Raw genomic sequence first — 17,856 nt, forward strand, 5'->3', positions numbered from 1 at the left:
CAGGCTTAGGGCGTCGGGGGTTCCCCAGGAGCATCTTCCTTGGGGGCTCAACCCGGGGTAGCGGTCATGGCCAATTAGGGGCTCTGTCGGCTCTTAGGTGACGGTTTCCTCGTGGCTGCGTGCAGCGGGGCTAGGGGAGGGTCTGTGCTGACGGACGTGGGTTACTGACCTGGTAGCCTGGCTGCCCCAGGGTGGATCCGGGACGGGCGTGAGGTTCTGGGGGCGCTCCGTCTCTGGGCTGGGGCCCTGGCCGGGCCTCAGGGGTTTGGGTCCTGGTTGGTGTGTTGCCGGGGTTGTGGGCGGGTGGGTGTATGGGGCCCAGCCCTGGCGCAGGGTGCCACCGGTGCATCGAGCCATCTGGGGGGCTCTTCAACTGGTGGAGGAGGTTGTCACATCTTGCAGGAGCTTTCCTTTCTTCAGGAACTCTCTCTGCAGGAGGGGAGATACAGGAGAGGTGGAGGAAGATCTCGGCCTGGGCGTCTATTGTCTTGTGTAGTCTGGAAGATGAGTGGATGATGGGGTGGGTGCAGTTTTCTCTGTGGTGGGGTCGGGTGGACTGTCCCGGGCTCTGTGGGGCCGGGCGGCGCTGCTGCACTGGGCCCCGGTCTGGATGGGCCTGGGCCCCCTTTCCCTGGCGGGTTGCGGGGGTGCCTACTGGGGTCAGCGGGGGAGCTGGCCCCAGGGAGGGGTCACTTGCCCCTCCCTTCCTTCCCTCCCCATCTCCAGCTGCCTCCCTCTTCCCGCTCCACTACAATCACCCACACATGCAGGGCCTTGGGGTAGGGGTGTGTCACCAGGGTGCAGAGGAGGCATCCCCCCCCTCTGTCCCCTTCTGGCTGCCTCTGCCTCAATTTTATCCCACGACTTAAACATTCACATTACTCACACTCTCATTACACATACATATAGGATCTTGGGGGTGGGCACGCTACACGGAATCCAAATTACCAACAGGGTGTACACCTCACCCCTGGCGTCGTTGCCCACCTCTCAATTTTAAATACACGTAGACATTGAGGGCCAGCAGGAGGGGCTATGCGCTTACCTGCTGCTCTGGCAGGTAGCTCCATGCCCTCCTGGGTTTTAAATGCACCTTAGAACACATATACATCAACACTACATATGAGCGGGTGGAGGGAGGTTTGGAGTCTTCTCACACCCCCGTTCTCTGCGGCCTGCTGGAGCGGGGGGGCTAGGAGGAGGAGTTGGCCGTCCGACTGGGGTCTGGAATGTGGGGCCTCCCTCCTGCTGCGGAGTCGGGGCGGTCTGCTTCTCTCCACCGCAGGGAAAAGGGTAACACCACCTGGGTCTGGGCACAAAGGTACCTAGACCCGGTTCTTAGAGTACGCTTGGGGAGTGTGATTGTGTGTACAGCGTCTCTTTATGTCTGTCTCTACGTTGGTTGAGTGTGGAGTAATTGCAATCGAGAGCATGAGGGTGGGAATGGATGTTTGTATCTGTGTGTGCCTGTATGTCTGTGTCTATATGTCAGGTTGGGTATCAGACGCCACCTCTCTGGGGACATCTCAGGTCCTCCAAGGTTTGGAGGCCTTTCTCCCCCCACCACTTCCCCTGCTGGTGGCGGACGCCCTCAGACATTGGTGCGTTGGTGGTTCTTTGTGTCCGGGGTTGGGCGCCCAGGTACACACCGGCTCACTCCTTGGCGGCTGCTTATCGGGGCCTGGAGCCTGGGGCTCGCTCGGGCCACTTCGGAGGTGGGGTGCCCTCGGCCTCTCGGCCTGGGGCTCGGTCACTCTGGCACAGCTGGCTGCCGGCGGAGCTCACGGGCATGTCACTGCAACCCCCCTGGCTTCTGCTCCGCGGCTGCTGAGTGACCCCTCATCTGGGACTCTCCTCAGCTCTTTCTGGGATAGTGGCGCGGCTGCCCCTCTGTTGGTCTTCCTTGGTCTCTTGTGTTCTGGGGGCCTCTGGATGTCTGGAGTTTTGATCTCCTCCACACCTGCTTCATGCCCTGGAGGACGGGGCAGTGGCCCCCCACACCCTCTAGCAGATCATTACATGAAGGAACCTTTTAAAAAATCAAGTGCGCTCATCCTCACAGGTGTACACACGGGTGATCACACACACAAACTACACCCTTTTTGGCTCCTACCTCAAAGCACACTGTGCGCTGTCGATCTTACGTGCTGCACAATAATGTTTAACATTTAGTATTTACTGCCATATTCCCATATATCATTGTGATGTTGTTTATTCTATTACTCTTGTTTTCTTCTGCTTGTTTTCTTTTTTCTTTCTCAACAGGTGATCCAGGTGGTCAATATGTATTTTTTTGTCTGCTTATTCTGTTGGTTTTTGTTTTTTGCCCTTTTTCCCCGTCCCTCTTCCCCGTTGTCTTTCTTTCCCTCCTTCCTTCTCCCCTTTCTTCCCCCCAGTAAAGTCTGTCCCGCATACAACAAATGAAAATAAAATAAACAATTAAAGGTGAATCAAATAGACCATTACGGCAAGGCTGGGATGGTCCATTTGGTAAAGTAAATCCGTTGGGCGTCTTTCTTCGCCTTTAGACAATATCAACAATGGATAATATATCGAGTGCGGGAGAGAGTATGAGCATGCAGCGTTTAAAGCGTGTAAGTACTGACCTTACTTTGAGTTTGATTCCATAAAAAGTGACAAAAACATTAGTGTCCGTTGTGCGTGGGAAGAAAACTTCTTTTTACAGCGAAAAAAACCCCTAAACTTCCGAGCAAGCACCGAGTGCGCTACGACGTAATGGGAAATTCACAGAGAAACTCGCGGATTCTTCCACTGACCGCTGCAGCACACCTGCACCAGGGAAAACCTGGAAGAAGCATAAGCTTATTTAACCCCACCCCTTTTCCACTATCTAGTAATCAATAGACTACAGAAATACCTCCTTGCAATTACATTACATTATGTGTATTTAGTCTCTGTGTTTGGTTCAGTCTGTGTTGCGTCGTCTGTGTTCCACGCCCTATTGTCATGTCAGGTTTCAAGTCTCTGTGCAGGTCATGACTCATGTTGCTTATTCTTATATTTCATAGTTCCTTCATGTTCTGGCACAGTCTTGCTTATAGTCTCACTGTTCTTAGTTTCTTCCCAGTTTAGGTTCCTCCTTAGTTGCTGTCCCTGTTCAGCTCTCGTTTAGTTTAGTTCATGTACTCCAGCCTCAAATAAAGGCTCACCTCTGTTTAAAGTTAATTTTGTCTGCTCATCTGTGTCGGCACCTGGGTCCTCCAAACACTCTCCACACGGTCAGCCACTGCGGACCGTGACAGAGGCAGCAGAAGCCACCATCTCTCTGCTGCACTGCATGAATCATACTCACAACTCACAGCCCTAAGTATTAATTTTGACAAAAAAGGAAATTTTAACGACTCTTAAAAGTAGAGACAATGTGTGTCTTCTGAATCCTGGTTCCATAGAAGATGGTCCAAAGTCTCCCGTTCTACTTTAAGAACTCTATGAACCACAAATAAGCATTCAGTATGAGAGTAACACGCTCTGTTAGGATAACATAACTATGAGATCTTTAAGATAACACAGGGGCTCATTGTTCATGAATTTGTATGTGAGAATAATGATTTTAAATTATTCCTATTATTCTGTGTTAGTGTGAGAGGAAAAAAAAACACAAGTAAAATTTTCCTTGATTTTATCATTTCACCTGTAAGAGGGTTGTTAAAGATATAGAAAAATGTTCATAGTCAGGATCTGTTTCCCAACCCGATGGTGCAGGGGCCCACCAAACTAGGCACTCACCCACAGGCAGCCTTCCAAAGATTGGCTTCAGGGTGCAGCATCATCCTGGGCAGTTTAAACTGTTCCCTAGATTTTTCACTCATAGTGATTTTTGGATCGCTCTTTCTCTGGTCCCCCACTCAGGACCAATTTGCTATGGGAGCCCCTACCCAGGGACAAAAGTCCACAGCCCTCTATCATAATTAGATAGAGATTCACAGAGGGGTTACTATCGTTTGATGAAACTTAATTGTTTATGATATACTGCCCCTTCAACCTTAGGACGCAATCATCCTTATAGGGGTGGGGAAAACTCAATATAATATAATACCAATAATTTGCATCAATACAGAACACAAAATATTAGTATTTTATGAACCAAAATACTCTGTGAATACTATAAACAAGAGAGCTTATCTCATACACCACCATCCTGAAATAACATTAACTGAGAAAACCTGCTTTAAACCAACTCAGCTGGACACATTGAGCTTGACAAAGCTACATCATAATTCAGAGCAAAGTAACGGCTCAGTGACAAATAGAAAATAAACAAGACAGCAGCCTCTTTACATCTACAAATAAATACATAAAATAAAAATCTTCCTGATGACTTTATAGATTTTATCTTTACATTCTGCACTTGTGGTGACTAAACTGACGTCCAGAGCTTGTGTGTGTTGAGTTTGTGTTAAATGTGAATTGTTGTCTATGCAGACAACAACAGATATGTGATTCTGAGACTTTATCACAGTTAACTGCTGTATTATCACAAACAGACTGAATGTCATTGCCAACTTGACTCTGATCAGTTGCAGACTGATATCAGACTGACTTTGTGTTATGACAACGTTTATGGCAGGTTTTACTGACAGTGTTTGATCATCTCAGTTTGTACCAGTGAATAAATAAATAACTGAAGTAAGAAAACATTATCTTATTGGATAAAAAAAACTTTAACTGTTTTTCTGTGAGGATTCTCCGTGTCAGTGGACACACTAAACACTTTCTGCAAACAGATGTTACACTCACCTCTGACACTGAGAGTCACTACTTTCTGTAGCAGCATGTGTCCATCCTTGCTGTAGACGGTGCAGGTGTAGACTCCACTGTCAGTCAGGTGGAGGTCTTTCAGGGTCAGACTGAAGTCTCCAGTTGTCAGTGGGTCTTTATTCATCTGTGTGCTACCTCCATAAGCCTGTTCCTGCATGTCTGGTCGTTCTCTCCAGCTTGGATACCCACATACCTTCATGTTCTTGTGTGTCCACTGCACTGTGACGTCCTTAAGGTCAGCTGTGGTTTTAAAGGGCAGAAGGACTGACTCCTCCCCATCTGTCACCTCCACCATCTCTGCCTGGAAAACTGACAGCAGAACATGAAACAGACAGACATCAGTGAGGTTGATCCTCCATCATGTCCTCTGCTGTGTAACCAGCAGCTCTTCACTCCTGTCCTCAGTGTTTCTCTGACTTGGAGCTGAACTGCTGGTGTGTTGATGTGAGAGGCTGCACAAACAGCTGCTTTTCTCACCTGTGACATTTAGTGAGACTACTTTGTGTAACAGGATGTATCCACCCTTGTTGTAGACGGTGCAGGTGTAGCCACCATGGTCACTAAGTTGGGGGTCTTTCAGAGTCAGACTGAAGTCTTTATTTCTCAGAGGATCTTCATTCATCTCTGTGCGGTCTCTTTGATCCTGGTCCTGTAAGCGATAGCGGTGTTCATTGTTCTGATACTCATGGACCGTCATGTTTTGGTGTTTCCACTCCACTTTGACGTCCTGAGGAAGATCATCTTCTTCATCGATTTTAAAGGGCAGCAGGACAGACTTCTCTTCCTGTGCCACCTCCACCATCTCCAAAGGGTAATCTGAGAACAGAAAATGAAGACAGACATGAGTGAGGTTGATCCTCCCCTCTGCTATCACTCCTGTGTTAGCATCAGTGTCTAGTTCTCTGTCGTTTTTTATTCATTTTTGTGTGTCTGCTCCATTATCAAAGTAGCTTTTCATCATGTTTCTGTATCTCACTTCCACTTGATTATGTCCAGAGGCAGAAGAGCTGTGATTACAAAGGCCACAAGTATCAGATATTTCCCAGAGCTCTGTTAATTACTACAAATAAATCAATAAATAACATTTCTGAGGTCTTTGTGTACTCAAAGAGTTTCGTATCACAGAGGTTTGCTTTCATAGTCCTTAACTGAATCTGATGCTTTTCATTAGAAAATTATAAAAAGATTTCACTGAGCCAACTATTTTAACAATCATTACATCAGGATGTTTAGTCTGGTTAATTTAAAAAAAATGTTGCTGGGGTGATCGTGGCTCAAGAGTTGGGAGTTCGCCTTGTAATCGGAAGGTTGCCGGTTCGAGCCCCGGCTCGGACAGTCTCGGTCATTGTGTCCTTGGGCAAGACAATTCACCCGTTGCCTACTGGTGGTGGTCAGAGAGCCCAGTGTCCGGCAGCCTCACCTCTGTCAGTGCGCCCCAGGGTGGCTGTGGCTACAATGTAGCATCACCAATGGGTGGATGACCGAATGTGCAAAGCGCTTTGGGGTCCTTAGGGACTATTAAAGCACTATACAAATACAGGCCATTTACTTTGAAACGGTTCTTTGCAGCATTTATTATAAAGGAATAGTTTTTATTCATAGAGATAGAGCAGATTGTAAAACAACAGCTCCTTTGAGTCTCCTGTAGCTTTTAACAGCCTGTGAAAGAATTTATATGTGAAGCTCTGGGAACAGATTTTATGTCGGTCCATCACAAATGTGACCTTTAGTCCAAAGAGTTTAAAAATGTCTTTGTAAACATCTCTAATGTTTGTAATTGTTGTTATACAGCACAAGTAAGCAGGCTGTGGATGGAGGTGGTGTAGTGAATCCCTGAGTCTCTTTGAACTCTCGTACTTTCACTTTCACTGGCTGCTAATCACTAATGATCACTGATGTATAACAAAGCATAAAACATGACTTATTATTATTCTGTCACAGTTCTGGGTCAGTGACCCAGTGTTTTTTGGTTTTTGTACTCTTATTTTTAATCCTATTATGAATTATGACTGTTTGTGTTTTGGTTTCCCAGTGTTTAGTCTGTGCTCCCTCTGTTTTGGCTCATCCCTGCCTGTGTATCCCCTCTAGTGTAGTCAGGTCTCTCTGTTAAGCCTGCGTCTCTGAGTCTGTGTCTTTGCGTGTGTGTGTTTCCTGTTTTACTTTGAAGGTCCGTGTCTGATCTCAGTGTGTTCACTTTACGTTTCCCCTGTCCTGTCATGTCTGATTACTCCCAGCTGTGCCCTCCTTCTGTGTCTCATTCCCTCCTTATCCCTCTGTGTATTTAAGCCTTGTGTGTGCCTCTGTTAGTTGCTGGTTCGTCTATGTAATCGCCATCTGTCATTCTGCATCATTTCCCATGTCTTCCTGCTTCTCCTTTTTCAGGTTTGTTTTTGCTTAGTTTTGCCAGTTTAGGTTTTCTCTGTTCTGTTTTTGCCACCCTTGCCTTTGTTGTATGTGCACACTCCACAAATAAAGCTTCCTCACCTCAGTTGTGCCACATCTTGGGTCCATTAATAATTCCACACGGTTTGTCTGGCTAACTGCGACAAATTCCATTGGTAACAGTACAATATGTACTTACTAAAGTTCAGGTAACTAGCTGGTTACTGTTTATCACTGATGGTTATTATAAAGAGTCTTCTTCAGGCGGAGCCTCTCCAGCAGCTCATCAATCAGGTTGATTATTGGATCATTTCCATGTTGGAGCATCTGATGAGCATCATGATGAGTCTGTTTGTTGGTGCTTTAATAATTCTGTATGCAAACGTTTATGGATGAACTGAGCGTGAAAGTTTAGGACAGAGGAAGGAAAACGAGTTCAGGATAAAAGAAAGAGACTGTTTGTCAATCTGATTTTATCAGTCTGTCATATTTGAGTTTGAAGAAATTAAATTAGCCAAAGCTAATTTTAACCTGGTCAGCTGTTGAGAAAGTCGTGAATATGTTGTTAAATACATGAAACATATTTCAGTAAGAGCTTCAGTTCATTCTGTTTCCCTTACCATCAGAAGAATTGAAGCATCCCTTATAGTTGACTAAAAGATTACCAGGGTTACCATGGTTACCACATTAAGTTTCAGTTTGGATATTAATATTAATAATATGCAAACAGACTCAAACATCTGATGTTTAATAACAATAAAGGATTCTGATAATCACTCACCTTTTCTCTCCTTCAACATTTTATATCTATAATATATGAAGACACCAAAGGCAGCAGCCAGGACAACCACAGGAACCAGGACAGCTGAGAGAAATATGGGCCAGACTGCAGGAGGAGGAGGAGGATGTTCTGTAATCAACACAAACAAACATCATTTAACACATTTTAAAAATTCACATCAGAGTTCACTTCTTCTTTGACTTCCGACCTTTATCCAAAGCACTGACCTGTGACCCTGAGGTCTACATAAGTCTTGCTCTGATCTCGTCCATATTTGCGGACGGTGCAGGTGTAGGTTCCACTGTCAGAGAATGTCGGGTTCCTCAGAGTGAAGCTGAGGTTTCCAGTCTGCAGAGCGTCAGCTCTCATTGATGTTCGGTTGGTGTAACGATCGTTTTGATCTTTAAACTCATCACCATTCCTCAGACGCACGTGGACTGTTGGGTCCTTGAGCTCGTCACGGTCCCACACTGCTGCTGTGGCGTCACTGACAACTTCAGCTGGTACCTGACAGGGCAGCAGGACAGACTCCACCCCCTCATAAACCTCCACTGCTGAGGCATGCTGGGAAACTGAGGAGGAGAAACATGAGGCAGATGAGTACTTTGATTTTGTAATGGCTGATGGTCACAGAATGGCGACACAGGTAATACAGGCCTCACCTTCTGACCTCAGAACAGTTTTCCACTTTGCTTTAGTCCAATTTAAGTGCGTTTCCTAATTATGTTAACAAATAGGTTCTGCATGACTGAGCTTTTCCAGAGCCCATACAATGATTTTCATCACACAACCATGTCTGTTTCTCTAGAGTGCTGCCTCAGGGCCCAGACACCATGGACATAAACTATTGATTTTCAGTCTCGTCCTTTGCAAACAGAGATTTCTCCAGATTGTCAGAATCTTTTGATGACATAATAAACTGTTGATGATGAGTCCTAACAACCACACCAGCCTCTGCCCATCTTTACTTCTGTAAAGCTCCGCCTTTTTACAACTGACCTGTTACAACTGTAACTGTATCGTTTTAATACCACTTTCTTTTCCAGCCTTTTGTTGCCCTGCCCCAAATTTTCTGACCCGTGCTGCTGCCATTATATTTTTCAATTTAAACATTTGACATGTTCTCTATGTTCTTTTATGAATAAGATATGTGAGCTGCAAATCACTACATTCTGTTTTTTGTGTTGCCTGTAAGGTTAACAGCTTCTACGATAACTCCTTTGTACATGATGTCATTTGTTATTTAGAAATCATTTATTAAGTACACAAATTTGTTCATAAAGCATGTGGCCTGTGCATTAAATTAAAAATGAAATATTTATGTTCATGATAAATGTGCCTACAAGCACATCAAGGAGTGGCAGTCGTGAGGAATAAACATAAATCAGTCACCTCCTGCTACATATCGACTGAAAAAGACCGAAACAAGACAGAAACAAAAGGGGAAAAAAGAAAAAGATGGAAAGCTTTGAATGTGTGAGAAATAAGAGCAGCTTTAACGAGTAAGTAGAGCAGTAATATCAGCATCAGTAACACCGTCATCTTAACAAAAAAGTGGTATAAATGCTGATCCTCACCCAAAGTACAGATGGCTGCACACAACTCTCACAGAAACATCTGTTAACCTGTACAGAATCAGAGCAGCTTTCTTACCAAGTAAGAGCAGCAGCAGCATCTTCATCCTGCAGTCAAAGTCCCGTTGAATCTGATCCTCAGCCAGACTGCAGACACATGAAGCAGAGACAGAACAAAAGTGACTCAGCAGAGACTGCGGCAAACACCTCTTTTCTTTCAGTTTCACTTTTCACAGATGAGTCATGGTGGGGCCAGGAGCAGGACTGTTGGTCATCTATGTTTAGTAAAAACACTAATGAGAGTGCGCGCACGAGCACACACACACACACACACACACACACACACACACCTAAAACCATCTCTTTTCTTTTTTTATTGAAAACATCAGGACCAGCTCATCATTGCTTTATAACTACTTCATTTCTTTTAAAAGTTCACTAACTCATAACCTTCACATGTTAACATACGTCACCCTATAAATCCAGAAAATTCTGACTTTCAGTATGTTTTTTTTACGACACACTTGTGTAAAGGCTTTAGTTGTTTGTCAGTGTATCTGCTGTGTAATTGTTCTTTATTTCTCTTTTTGAATCTATTTTTTGTGCTTAGGTCACCATTGTTGTCTTCATAAGTCTGTTTTGGCTTCAGGCTCCCTTTATCATGTTGTATTATTATTTTTATAAAATATTTACTGCCTTTAAATACAATGTACAAATAAACAAAGAAGAATACTCACCACTACTGCCACCGACTTGCATCTGTTCCAAAGGATCTGTCTGGCTTTCTTTTTGGCTCTGAGCCTTTTCAGCTTTCATCACATTTTTCCATTTCACAGGACCACTCTACCACTATCAGCATATTGGGAACAAAACACTGACTTTTACAACCCTCAGTACTCAGGTAGAGTAGAAAAGCACTAAATAAGAACCAGTTCAGTTAAAACGACAACACTGATAAAGTGGATTCAGAAGAATAAACTGAAAAATTGGGAAAATGTAAATGGAAAGCATGCCATCGAGACATGAAACTGAAGAAAAAAAGATCAAAAGTACTCTAAGCTCATGCATTTCATGGTGTTGTGTCTGTTTAGTTTACTGATGAAAATCAAAGAGGCCTTCAGTCCTGAGGTTCAGCTGACCTTTCACTTTAATGTCTACATGTCTACTTTTTAATGCACAGGTACAACAATCTGCACGTTTCTAATTACTCTAAATATTCTTAACTATTCAAACATTGTTCAGTATCCTACTCTGTTTGCACACTACAACCTGGGTTTGCAACTTATCTGTATTCTAATTTTAATAACTGTACAGTGCTCTGCTTTGGTAACTATTGTCCACGATGTAAATATGTAAAAATATTGTTTCTGTTCTGTTTGTATATGTGTGTTTTTGCTGCTGATACAACCAAATTTAACCTTGTGGGACAATTAAAGGACTATTCTATTCTATTCTTAATCTATAAATGCTTTAAAGGCTCAGAGAGTGTGGAAATCATCCTGTTATTGAAGCAGATAGTTAGAAGATATTTTAAATGTATCCATCCATCCATCCATCCATTCGCTTCCACTTATCCTTTTCAGGGTCGCAGGGGGCGCTGGAGCCTATCCCAGCTGTCATAGGGCGAGAGGCGGGGTACACCCTGGACAGGTCGCCAGTCTGTCGCAGGGCCAACACACAGGGACAGACAACCATATTTTTAATCATATCTTATTTTAAATGTAGCTGAGCACAATTCCTCTGAAATATGTCTAAATATGTTTCACAGTTTGTTCATTGGTTCATTTGGGGAAACAATCAGGTGACTAATGAGCAGTCGTTGTACAACATGTTGCTGCTCACATTCATTGGATTTTGATAGCATTTTTATAGATGGTCTGCAGATATATATTGTGTTAGAACAGAAGGTGGCACTATTCCTCAGTCTGTAGACAAACCCTTTTCAAGGCTCCTCTCCAGAATCTCCTGGAAGTGTTTAGTTAAATGTTGAGGCACAGAGCAAGAGGAGGACCTGGGTTTGAATCCAGGCTGCTTTTTCTGTGTGGAGTTTGCATGTTCTCCCCGTGTCTCTGAGGTTCTCCCCAGGTACTCCGGCTTCCTCCCCACAGTCCAAAAACATGCAGTTACTGAGGTTGGGTTAACTGAATCTAAATTTAGCACAGGTGTGAATGTGAGTGTGCATGTTTGTCTGTCTCTCTGTGTTAGTCCTACAAAGGCCTGGTGATCTGTCCAGAATGTACCCTGCCTCTCACTCTTCCATGACCTGAACTGGATCAGCAGACGAAGATAGACTGATGTTTATTAGATGTCATTCTGTTGATTGTGATGGCCTCTGGAATTATAGATATATTTCTCATTTTTATTCAACTATTCAGAAATTGAATTGAATGTCTCTCATTCTTGTTATTCCATTCATCCATTTTCTTCTGCTTACCAAATTCAGTTAAATATAATTGTAAATTTTACCAATTATGCCATGAAAAGTGGTCAGTTAACCAAATGTAAGTGTAACATATGTATTAAATGGTTTTGAATTTGACCAAAACACCCTTTTTTTAAATTAAATATTTCATGTAATCTCCTGTCTATGTGAAGTTTTTAATGAGTTTTAGCCCGAGGATGCAGCTGTAGTACTGGCATGCTAAGTGAGCCTGGTCGCTAGCAGCAGGTGAAAGAAATCACTGCGGTATTTTGTTGATGGCTGTTCTCTTGTCAGGAGAGGTACTCTAGCAAGAGCGCAGCACACACAGGTCACAGCTTTGTGTTTCCATATTTTGCAGGTGTGGTGATATTTTTTATGCTCCTGAGATGTAGTTTTTCAATAATTGCTTTTGTGATGTAGTGTTATATTACCTGTTAAATGGAAAATGACAATTCATTAATATAATTGGATTTGAGTTTAAGTTTAAATTATAAGCACCAAAATGCTGGACCCTGGTTATTAAGTTGTATTTGTTTGTCTGATTGTTTAATTGGTTTTGAATTGTTTTGTTTATTGTTCTTATAAGTTGTTTTTGATGATTTTTCAGTGATAATATTATTTATTTTGTGTTTTTGCTGTTTTTTGAGAGCTTAAGTTGATATTTTAAAACAAATAAATAAAGCTGCAGGACACAACTCCACTCAGCATGGTTGGAGGAGAGGTGTCCCAGCAGGTGTGCAACACAGACAGATCACAGCTCTGTATGTCGATGTGTAGCAGATGTTGCTGCGATTTACAGTAAACAGCCCAGAGATCCAGTGTCGTCTCCTGCCTCTTATTCATACGCCAGAACACAACGCATCGACAGACATAACACACAAACGGGTTACATAAGGAGGGGTGGATGTATATATTTGAGCCTGCATGCACACTTGTGACTTTGTGTGGATTAGACAAACCATGGAAAAGGAAATAAACAGAGTTTCTAAAAGTGTAGCACATTTAGCCAAGAAATACTGATACAAAAAGGAAACCAACCAACCAAAGACAGGTTTTCTTACTTTTTAGACTAACTGTAATTGTAACAGTACAGTGAACAGGCGTGAAATAAAGGACAGTGTTGTACAGTGTGGCATACAGTTTGTACATACAGAGGTTTACATACACTTATACATACATAGCAGCAGTTCATAACCTTAGCTGCCTTCTTTTGACTTCCTTTGTACAGTTATTGCATTGACTTTCACACTCCTGGAACATACACAATGGATCTAAATTCAATTTTCTACTTTTATTTTGGTAAAAAATTTGAAACCAAACCAGATTGAATCCATGAAAGTGAAAAGACCTGCAAGACAGGACTTTTAGACTGATTTAATGTCATCCATGCTGACAATAATATTAGCAACTGTTTTCCATAAACACACCACATACGTGATGTGTTTAATTTGTAAAAAACAGTTTTTCCTATCTAACTGTGACACTGCAGAGACTGTTGGTGTGACTTTACAGTTCCAGAGTCCACACAGCATCTACCAGGAGACCTCAGAGCTCTTCATACTTCGTTCTCTTCACAAGCTTCATGGAGATGCTGGTTTCCTTTCCCAGCAGGACTCAGGAGCTGGTCATAGACACACTAAACCAAAAGCTTATTACTGTGTTTGATTGGTCAGCCAGCTCTCCTGACCTGAACCCCTCGGAGAATCTGTTATTATTAAGATGAAGATGAGAAACTCTGGATGAGCTGAAGGTCACAGTCAGACCAACCTGAGCCTCAGTGACTCCTCAGCAGGAGCTGATGCAGTAATTCATGGTACTGGAGCCCAAACCAAGTACTGAGAGTGTGAATGAACAGAGTTTCTGAAGGTGGATGTTTTTGAATGTAAACACTGTTTTTATTGATCCAACAATGTACAATTCATTATTCACACTTCCTGGCTGCCTCAACATTAATGATGCTGAATGATCCAAACTACATTCTTGGTATCAGGTTCATGTTATGTCCACAAAGAACTCCAGTGGAAGAGATTAAAATACAGAATTTACAAGTTTGTTTCATGGGAAACACTGATTTACACAAACAGGTGGTCTTTGTGTTTGCAGAGGATCAAAAAACAAAACATCACAACAGCAACAATCACAGAGTCATTTATAGAAACATGTCATCTATCGTAATGGTTACAGAATACATAGAATAACACATACAGTTGAGTATATCTGATATTAAAACTTTACATGAAGACAACGCATGATACCAGCTTTACACAGAGAAGGAATCAATGTTAAAGTTTTCCTTTTACCTCACAGTTCAACACTTCTATATTCAATGAATAAATAAATATAAACATGCAGTAAGTTTGTTCTAATGAACCTTTACAATACATTCAGATTACAGTTCATGTCACACTGATATGGATAACACACTCAGGCTTCAGCACACGGCTATAGATGGAGATCCATCAGAACACAAGGAAACAGCACAGCAGCACCGGGAACAACACACTCTGGATCATCATCATTATGAGCTTCTAATGTTAGAGAAACAGCTGGCTGAGGTTGTTCAGCTGTTAGCAGAGGAAGGTCAAAGCAAAGCTGCATCTTCATGTTTATGGTATCATAGTTACATCACATACTTTACAGTGTATGAACCACAACAAGCTAACAGAGGGTCTGTTCTTCATACTCCAGTTCCATTTCGTCCACTTTGAGCCACAGCCTGGCCACCTTTTTGGCTCACCCATCCAGTAACAGTATTCCCCCATCCTGGAGGAGCAGACAGAGGAGAGTCAGAGAGAGAGCATCAGATGGATCCAGGCTGGTCTCATAATGACACACATGTAACATCACATGTTCCAGTTTCACACAGAGGAGTGGGCAAAGCTTTGATTCATGTTATGTGTAATCCCACTCAGCCCTCAGGTGGGCTACACCTGATCATCGTGCAGAGACTGCAGCATCCCTGGACATGAGGACAATATTCCAGAGAAAAGCAGAGACTGCAGGGACAAAGCAGCTGTCTGTCACTGTGTTTGTATATGAATCAATCTCACTAATGATCTCATCAGCAGCCACTTTTAAAGGTAGTGGCTGGCTGTCACATATGGCTGGATTGTTTGTTGAACCAAGATGGCTTTTAGTTTTGCTCTTCCCGTCTTCTGTCTGTTCCCTTTGTAAAGATCTTCACTGGATTCCCTCTCTGGAGTGTGGTGAGTGTCTAGTGACACTTTGATGGCAGCAGACTCTGGAGAGGACACCATTCTGGTTATGTTGGATCCCACCTCTGCTTTTGATACTGTTGATCACGGTGTCATGATAATCACGCTCAAAGGAAGGAGAGAGGATGTTGAAATGACTGAGAGGAAGCAGCTCCATCACTGACTGTTTTTAATAGATGCCTTAAACACTAAACTCTAATATCAAGGGTTTATTTAAGTTGAGGAAGAATCAGCTTAAAGTTTTTCTCAATCCAAGACGGTGCCTGTGTGTGCAGCTTGCCGTCACCTGCTTTGTTAACATCCATTTTCTTCAAAAATGTCTCTGCTCTTCTGGTTTATGACTTCTATTGGTTTATTCTAAGTTTATAGACTATAACAACTTGTAAGACGATGAGTTTTACTTCTCACAGCCCATGTTATGTTGTAGTATCCATTTATCATTATGCTACTTTGCTCTGTGGACTGTAAAAATGTTTGTATTCATGAAATAAACTACACTTTCACAGTTTGCACCTTTTACTGTTTTCCTGCTTTTGTTCACTCCGAGTTTGACAAAAAGATTAGAGGAAGCCAAGGTCTTTCCATTGCTTGATTTCTGAGATGTAGAGTTGAAAATGTTATGTTCAGACAGACAGATCATCCAATCAGCTGCTGTATAACCAGCAGCTCTTTAATAGGGAACTACAAACATGGAGGACCAAATCTGTTCCTTCCTTCTTTGATGGTACACAGTACAATGTGTGCATTTCTCTTGTAATGTGCCAACAACTTTTCCAGAGCAATGCACATGTCAGCTATAGATCAGACTGATGGAGAAACTGACCACTGTGAATCATTTACCACCATTTATGAGGCGTTCACTGACCTGTGTCAAACTGTTCTTCCTGTGGGACATTTGTTTTCGTTGTTTCTTCTGAATAGCAGAGGACCATATGATGTGTGAAGACAAACAGTTTGTTTGGAGGAATTCAGGTACTTTTCACTGGTTGTTTATGCGAGATGATTGATTACTAGTTTTAGTTTTGGCCTGATATTTTCTGTCTGTTGGATCTAAATTAGTCGCACGATGCGTTCAGGGCCTCTGGTGTTGTGCGATAAATCAAACTGTATAAAAGTCTAAAGGTCATCTATCGGTGTGAAATTAGGATCCACTGAGTTCAGGTCAGGACAGTTGCCTCGTGTGCTGTGGTCACACACATGTTTTGGTGTTTCTAACTTGGTATCTTAATAACATGTAATTCTGACAGGACGACTCTTTTTGGTTTATGCGAGCAGTATTTGCCTAACTCCTGCAAACAGCACAGGACTCTGAATGGGATTATGATGTGTTTACTGACCTGTGTCAGACGTGTCTCCCTGTTGGAAATCTGGATCTGTCGTTGTTTTCTGAGAGATTGAGATGAAAAATGGATTGTCAAGAGAGACAGACAGATATCAATAAGTGTGATTGTTCATCCGTCTCTGCTGGTATCTTCAACATGAACTCTTAGATCCAACCTGCTGACCTGCTCCTTTCACAGAAGTTAAAAGGAAGGAACCCCCAATATCTTCTACACCTTACTTCCATACCTGCCCACCCTTTCTCCCCCCTCTCCTGTTGGATGCCTTCAACACCCACACCTTCTTTCTCTCTCTGACTTCTTCTACACCGATGATTAAAAATAGAATTTAAAATTTAAACTATAAAATTATTTTATTAAATTTCCTTCTTTCCTGTAACAGAAACTGCATCACATTTAAACATTCAGTGAGTATTGATTATAATTCACTCCATGTTTCATTTAGTTTATGTGATCTTCAGTGAGATTGAATTAATACATTTAGACAAGAACATTCATTTTACACTTTTTAAATCAGTTATATGAAAATTTTCTTTTACTTTTTAAAACTCTGTTTGTCAATCACATTTTACTCAATTCAAATTTCTTTTCATTGAAAGAAATGACTGCAAAATGTCAGTTTAATGTCACATAAATCAGTCTGTGATGTGTTTACCAACCTCTGTGAGAAAGTTGCTTACGTGCGTAAGAGGTGTCTGTCTTTTGGACACCTGTGTCTGGCGTTTCTGGTGAGAAGCAGAATAGAATATGACACTTTATGGCAGCACGGAAACAAAGTACTTGACATTGGTTGTATGTGCCAGATGACTGATTACTGCTATGATAGAGTCCTACATATCAAACTGAGAAAACAGTCTGCTCTGATGGTGGACTTGTTCTGTTTTCCTACAGAGCACCACGTCATCTTCTCATATCAACATCTGCCAGTCTGTGTACAGGGAATGAGGAAACCCCGTTCATTTACTGAGATCAACAGCAGACTTTCCAGTGTAAGACGTCATAAATATGTGAACATGAGCTGACTCTGGAACAGCTTCTATACAATCATGGACTGTAAAACAGAGGCAGGAGCCACCCTCTCTCTCCTGCACTGTACAGCTCAACTCACATACAGCAAACCTGCACTGATTCTACATATGTCACATTCCCATGATGCATCACAGGCTGTTTGATTGGATCTTTTTCATTGAGGATTTGTAATGTGGACAAACAGATGTTACTCTCACCTCTGACACTGAGAGTCACTGATTTCTGTAGCAGCATGTGTCCATCCTTGTTGTAGACGGTGCAGGTGTAGACTCCACTGTCAGTGAGGTGGAGGTCTTTCAGGGTCAGACTGAGGTCTCCAATTGTCAGTGGGTCT

The 17,856-nt window shown here is 42.6% G+C and overlaps 1 protein-coding gene and 1 long non-coding RNA gene across 2 annotated transcripts in view; both read right to left on the reverse strand.

Moving 5' to 3' along the window:
* Positions 1–17,856, reverse strand: part of LOC102080179 (muscle M-line assembly protein unc-89) — a 156,244-nt gene that overhangs the window by 119,310 nt on the left and 19,078 nt on the right. The gene's annotated exons all lie outside the window — the stretch shown is intronic.
* On the reverse strand, positions 14,671–17,837 carry LOC109202372 (uncharacterized). Its single transcript, XR_002062298.2, has 3 exons — positions 17,720–17,837; positions 16,491–16,539; positions 14,671–14,701 (listed from the first exon to the last, which is right to left on the reverse strand). It is a non-coding gene; the product is annotated as an uncharacterized LOC109202372 (long non-coding RNA).

The sequence above is a fragment of the Oreochromis niloticus genome, linkage group LG3 (genome assembly GCF_001858045.2).
Source record: "Oreochromis niloticus isolate F11D_XX linkage group LG3, O_niloticus_UMD_NMBU, whole genome shotgun sequence".
Classification (NCBI taxonomy): Eukaryota; Metazoa; Chordata; class Actinopteri; order Cichliformes; family Cichlidae; genus Oreochromis; species Oreochromis niloticus.